This window comes from Vigna unguiculata, chromosome 5 (genome assembly GCF_004118075.2).
Source record: "Vigna unguiculata cultivar IT97K-499-35 chromosome 5, ASM411807v1, whole genome shotgun sequence".
Classification (NCBI taxonomy): domain Eukaryota; kingdom Viridiplantae; phylum Streptophyta; class Magnoliopsida; order Fabales; family Fabaceae; genus Vigna; species Vigna unguiculata.
In genome coordinates, this window is record NC_040283.1 from 10,482,299 (window position 1) to 10,488,699 (window position 6,401).

Below are 6,401 nucleotides of genomic sequence, written 5' to 3' on the forward strand. Positions count from 1 at the left end.
AAACTTGAACACCATATAAGGATCAAGGCCCATAAACCCATCGTCAAAAGGACATTTCCATAAACTTGAGCACCATATATGGAATTCTCTTTTTAAGAGTGGTGGCAATACTTTATGTGTGGGTTGAACTCATGTTCATTGGTGTTAAATTTTCTCGGTGATCCTCTCTCAAAAGATCCAACACCCAACAGTGGTATCAGAGTCTAGGTTGTTTTAATGGAAAACAACAAGTGCATAAGTGCACCGATCGCACGTAGAAAGTAATAAATATCAATTCCATATTCATGTCAAAAGGAGAAAACTCAAAAAAGAGTGAGAGATTCCCAACACCCCTAAAGTGATTTCTATTTGTATTTTTTTAATGGAAAATAATAAGTGCACCGGTTGCACGTAGAAAGTAATAAATATTAATTCCATATTCATGTCAAAAGGAGAAAACTCAAGAAAGAGTGAGAGATTCCCAACACCCTTAAAGTGATTTATATTTGTGCAAGTGAGGAATCCCTCACACATCAACGATGCTATTAGTTAAAATGTGAAACAACAACTTTTGTGAAGCCACTTACCACCGCTTGACACCAATAGCCAAGGCTTAGCCATCGCCCAATCATCTGATGCTCTGTAGCTAAATTTGCTCTTTGACTCTATAGTGCTTGCCACAATTCATGTATGTCCGGCCCAAGTATTTGCCTCAAAATCATTTTTTTTTGTCCAATCATAATCCCTTGAGTTCTTGTGTGTTTTCCTCCACAACAAATGTTTCATATTAACTTATTTAACAAACTCAAAATAAATATTGGACATAAAACAAGCATAAAATAACTAAAATATAGTGCAAAAACATATCAAACTTGATGATTAAACAAGATAAAAGCTAGACAAGATTTATTTTATTCACTAAAACCAATACACCAAAACACGTAAAAATCAACGTTATTAGAAATAAAAATTGATTAAGGAAAATGATAGTTTGACATTCCATTGTCAACTTGTCTTAGTCCATACAAGGATTTTTATAATTTATTAACCTATTTAGAAGAGGGGAGATTAAAACCAGGTGATGGGCTCATGTAAACTTCTTCTATGAGGTTACCATGCAAAAACACGTCATCTACATCAAGTGAATGTAAAAACCAATTAGAGAAACAACGGTAGAGAGAAGAAATCGCATAATAGTTAATTTAACTATAGGAGAAAAGGTTTCAAAAAATTACCCCCTCTATGTGAAACTACCTATTCTTTATGTCTCTCTATGAAGTTGTCTGCCTTATATTTGGTTTGATAAACTTATTTACATCCCACAATTTTCTTTCATAAAAGAAATCTAACTAATATAAAGTATTATTCCTCTCAAGAGTTTGTAACTTAGTCATTATGATTATCTCAATAATCTAAATTATGTTTTAGGCCACCCGTATTATTTTTGTATTGCATGTCTATTTAAATTAAAGTGAATTGAGGTTATAGGTCATGGTGAACTTGGATCAACTAATAGGAGAATAAGAGTTAATCAATCACTTAGAAAGAGGGTATGGCAAATGAATTTTTATAAAATATGAAAAATTATAGTATTGGAATAAATAAAACTAATAAAACTTCAAGTTATAAACTCATCCTCACTTATCTTATTGTAAAGACTCTTAATGCTATATTTATATTTATATCTATATTTTTCTTTTCTTTTTTATGCACTTGATAATGTTCAAAAATTAATTCTTGAATTATTTTTTCCATGATGTTTAGATTGTAAATTTATTAGTGTCAACACGATATTAGCTAACTTTTTCTAAAATTTAATGACTTTTAAAATAAGTTAAAATAAGTAAAATTATTTTTAAATAATTTAGCTGTGGATAGAGTTAACTCAATTTAGTTAATGTTATTTATTTTTAACTTTTAAATAAATAAATATTTATACCAGTGTTAGAATAGGTTGGTTTAGCTGATATTAATAAACTCTGCTTAATATTGAACACTATCATAGACTCACAGTCAACTTAGTTAGGTTATACTAATTATTTGTAACTTATTTTAATAAGTAAAAAGATGGGAAAAGTGCCCACATGTATCGAAATTTATAAAGGGTTTTGTTAACTAGTGTCCTAAGATCATTGGTTAAGGTAATTAACATGCATTGAATCTTATAAAAAATAGATAGGTAACTATAACACTAAATTAAATTTGACCTATTCACCATTAATGCATTTTGTTTTATTTAAAAGACAAAATTGTCCATAAATATTATAAATGTGTGTTTCATATTTTATTTAATGTTCACCAATAAAAGTTAAAAAAAATTAAATAATAAAATAATTATATATTAATGTTGTTAAAAATTAAATATAATTAAATATAAGGAAGTTTAAATTAACATAACAACTAGCAAAAAAAAGTGTTAAACATCTAAAAAATTTATAAAAAACAATTAAAGTATGAATTTGAGACTTCGCCCAATTTCCTTCCTTTGACTTATTGATAATCTTTTCCAACAAAAAAAAATAATTTGAAGGAGTAGTGGAGAGACAAATTTTCCACAAAAAAGTGTAATAATTTCATCACTGAATATTTTGTTTTTTTTTTGCAAAACTTAAAGACACCTTTCAAAGGTTTACAGTCTTCATATTTGAAACTTTCACTCTGAGATATGGTTGAAATGCCACCAGAGATATTTTTTTTCTTTTTGAATAAGACTTAAAAATTTCAAAATCATTCTTTTGTATCAATATGTTATTGTCTAAAAATTTAAAAGGATATAAAATTTGTTATATGCATTTATACTATCTTAATTAATATATTTAATTATTTCAATTTTCAATATAAAAATGAAGAAAACCAAAGCAAATTAATTTTCCTTAACTATTCTCCTTTTATTTAATGCTCACATATAAAATTTAAAAAACAATTAAATTATAAAATAACTATATTTTAATGTTGCTAAAAATTAAATATAATTCAACATAAGAAAGTTTAAATTAATATAATCTAATTCATGCTCAAATATTCCTAAACAATCATTGCCTGAAAATTTGTCTTCTGTCTTCTGTAGTAATTTATTCAAATCAAATTTTCTTTCATTGTTGCTCTTACTACTATCTCCATCCAATGAGAAATTTATCATCTAAAAAACATATTCAAAACAAAAAAAGAAAATTAATTTGAAGGAGTGGTAGAAAGCGAATTTTTTTCACAAAAAAGTGTAATAATTTCATCCCGGAGAATTTTTTCTTTTGTAAAACTTAAATACTTACCTTTCAAACCTTTGAAGTCTTCACATTTGAAGTTTTCACCGAGATACTTTTGAAGTGTCAAAAAGTTTTCTTATTTTTTAGTAGAGACCTTAAAAATTCAAATCTATGTTTTTATCAAAAAGTTATTGTCTAAAAAATTAAAAGGGTATTTTTGTCTTTATAAAATTTATTATATGCATTTATATTATTTTATTTAATGTACTTAATTATTACATCTTTTAATGCAAAATTAATAAAACCAATGTGCATTAATTAGTCTTTAACCAGTGCTTGGTTAGCATTCTCCTATTTTAATTAATGGAGTTAATTATTCCATTTTTTTAATATAAAAATGATGAAACCAATGCACATTGATTATTCTACTGCACTACTTAACATTCTCCTAAAAATTTGTATTAGTGTCAATTTATTTTTATTTCTTATATTTATTTAACTTAGTTGACACTTGTCTTATTTATTTTTATTATTTATATTTATTTAAATTAGAGTCAATTTAGTGAAGACTAATTTTATTTATCTTATTATTCATTTAAGTTGGCATTAATAAGATTAACATTAATATAATATGTCTTTAATATTAGCCGACTCTAATTTAAATGTTATGAATTTGTGTGTATTAATAACAACAAATAAGAACACTGAATTATTTTTAATTTAAAGGTCCATATTTAAAGATAATAAATATCTTCACTCACAAATAAAATTTTTATCATATTCATCTTTTTAGTTCACACTCATAAATGTCTTTACTTATCTCTTTAGTGGACTCTAATTTTTTTCATTCACGTTCATCTTATTTATCTCCATGCATCTTCTTCATTTACGCTCATCTTTTCAACTCTTTCATTCACACTTCATTTCTTTTATTTACATTTTTATCTTTTATTCTTACTCATCTCTTCTATCTACTACATGTTTTTATTTATTTATTTAATTAATTTTGTTATGAGAATTTTTTAAATTACGATCATTGATGTCAAGCAAACCAATGTAAGTTAAATTAATATTAAAAGTATATTTTATTTAATATTTTTATTTTAAAATTTACTTAATTTAATATCGTCCAGACACTAAACTCCTTTAATAAAAAACTTAGCACTCCTCGAAATAAATCCTTATAATATTATGAAATGATATAAAGAATAAAATAGTGTTGCATGAGCCACTCAATCCAAAATAATGAAACCCTGTCTCTCGAGATTACCAAAGCTATAATGAGCCTTCAATATATAGTTGACCTCAACCAATTCGAGAAACTGGTCTCCAAAGTGGGGTTACAAACATAGCCTTGGTGGCTCTTAATTTCTTCAAATCTTCTTCCCTACCCATTGTTCTACAATAGTGAAACACTAAATTATTTGGTGTTGAGTCTACTTAAGATGTGTGTTGTGAAACAATAAATTCTAATCCCCACTTTGTTCGTTCATAAAATTAACACACAACTTACTCCTATTTTTAATTAGATATAAATTTTATTTTTTATAATACGTGATTATGTTCGATAGAAAATTTAATGCACAATTTATTGACATAGAATTTCTATTCCAATTCGAGAAATTGTCATCGATGCATCTAAATTTTATTTTTTGTTAGTTTCTGTACAAACCTAGATATTTTTTTCAGTTCAATTATTGACATGCCAATGCATCACTAGTTGTTAAAATTATAAAAATAAGAATGATGGGTAGGCTTGAATAAATTATAAATAAATAAATTTAGATTGAGTCTAGCTAGTGGTCTAAGTTAGATGGACTCCTGTAATGTAACAGGATTTCAATCTAACTTCATAAAGACAGATTGATTTCGAGCCAAATGAAAATGATGAACATAAAATATTAAATTTTGATGACGAACAAATGATTAACTTTGAAGTCATGCGGTGTATGTTTGGTCATACATTGAAAAATCGATTTTAACCGAATTGATTTCATCAACGAAGAAAGTAAATGTTTGGATCTGCATCAAATTAATTAGAATTGATTTTATAGTGTAGAATCAATACATGTTTAGTTTCCAAAATCTATTAAAGGATAAAAAATTCATATTGAATGAGAAATAACTAATTCTTGTTTTTGTGTTGGAGAATTAATTCCGACCCTGGACCAAATACACCCTAATATTACTTGTTTCTCATTAAGATGAATTTTTACTTCTAATTTAATTTTGAAATTAAACATATACCGATTATATGTTGGAAAATAAATTCTCCCTTAATGTGACACTCAACAAAACACACTTGCAAGAGTGTTTATATGATCAATATTATTATAGTTAAGACATAAAAATATTCATGTTCGTAGATATTTATAGATAAAATTCATGACGCATAATTGATACTCATGAATATTTATTATCTATGAATAACAGATCGCGAGTATTTATTTACATATATTCATGGTATCTATAAATATTTTAAAATCCATAAATATTTTTTAAACAAATATCAATGAATATGAGATGGATTTTTTTATCACAGGTTGGATAATGTGGAGACACTATCGGTACCCGTCCGGTATATATATCATTCCAAATTACAACAACCTATTATTTAATCTTCTTCTTCCTTTGTAACTTGTGGTATCCAAGACTATTGCAAACGTAATATTAATATCATATTATCCCTCATTCAAATCTCATATTATCTCTTAACTTAACTTAAGTATAAGCTAAATTTCATAATTATATATTAATTAAGAATGTTGTTGATTTCATGAATTAAAGAATTTTTTTTTCAAATATCGTCGTTCATACGTACGATATTATATCTAGGATTTAATCATAACTCTATTAAGTTGTTTATATTGAAGTTCATTAATGTAATATTTTATTTATGTTGATTAAGAAGGTTTGTACTTAATTTTCTTGATTTCGTAAAAGAAAATACATTTTATCTTTAATAATATTTATTGAAAATTGTATTAAATTTAAACAAGAAGATATTTTTGAAATAATAACATTAAATATGATTAAAACAAAAAAATGTTTAATTTAATTATATTTAAGTCTATTAAATGTGATCTATTTTTCACATATTTAAAGTATATCGATGAATATATATATATATATATATATATATATATATATATATATATATATATATATATATATATATATATATATATATATATATATATAAAATATTGACTACGAATA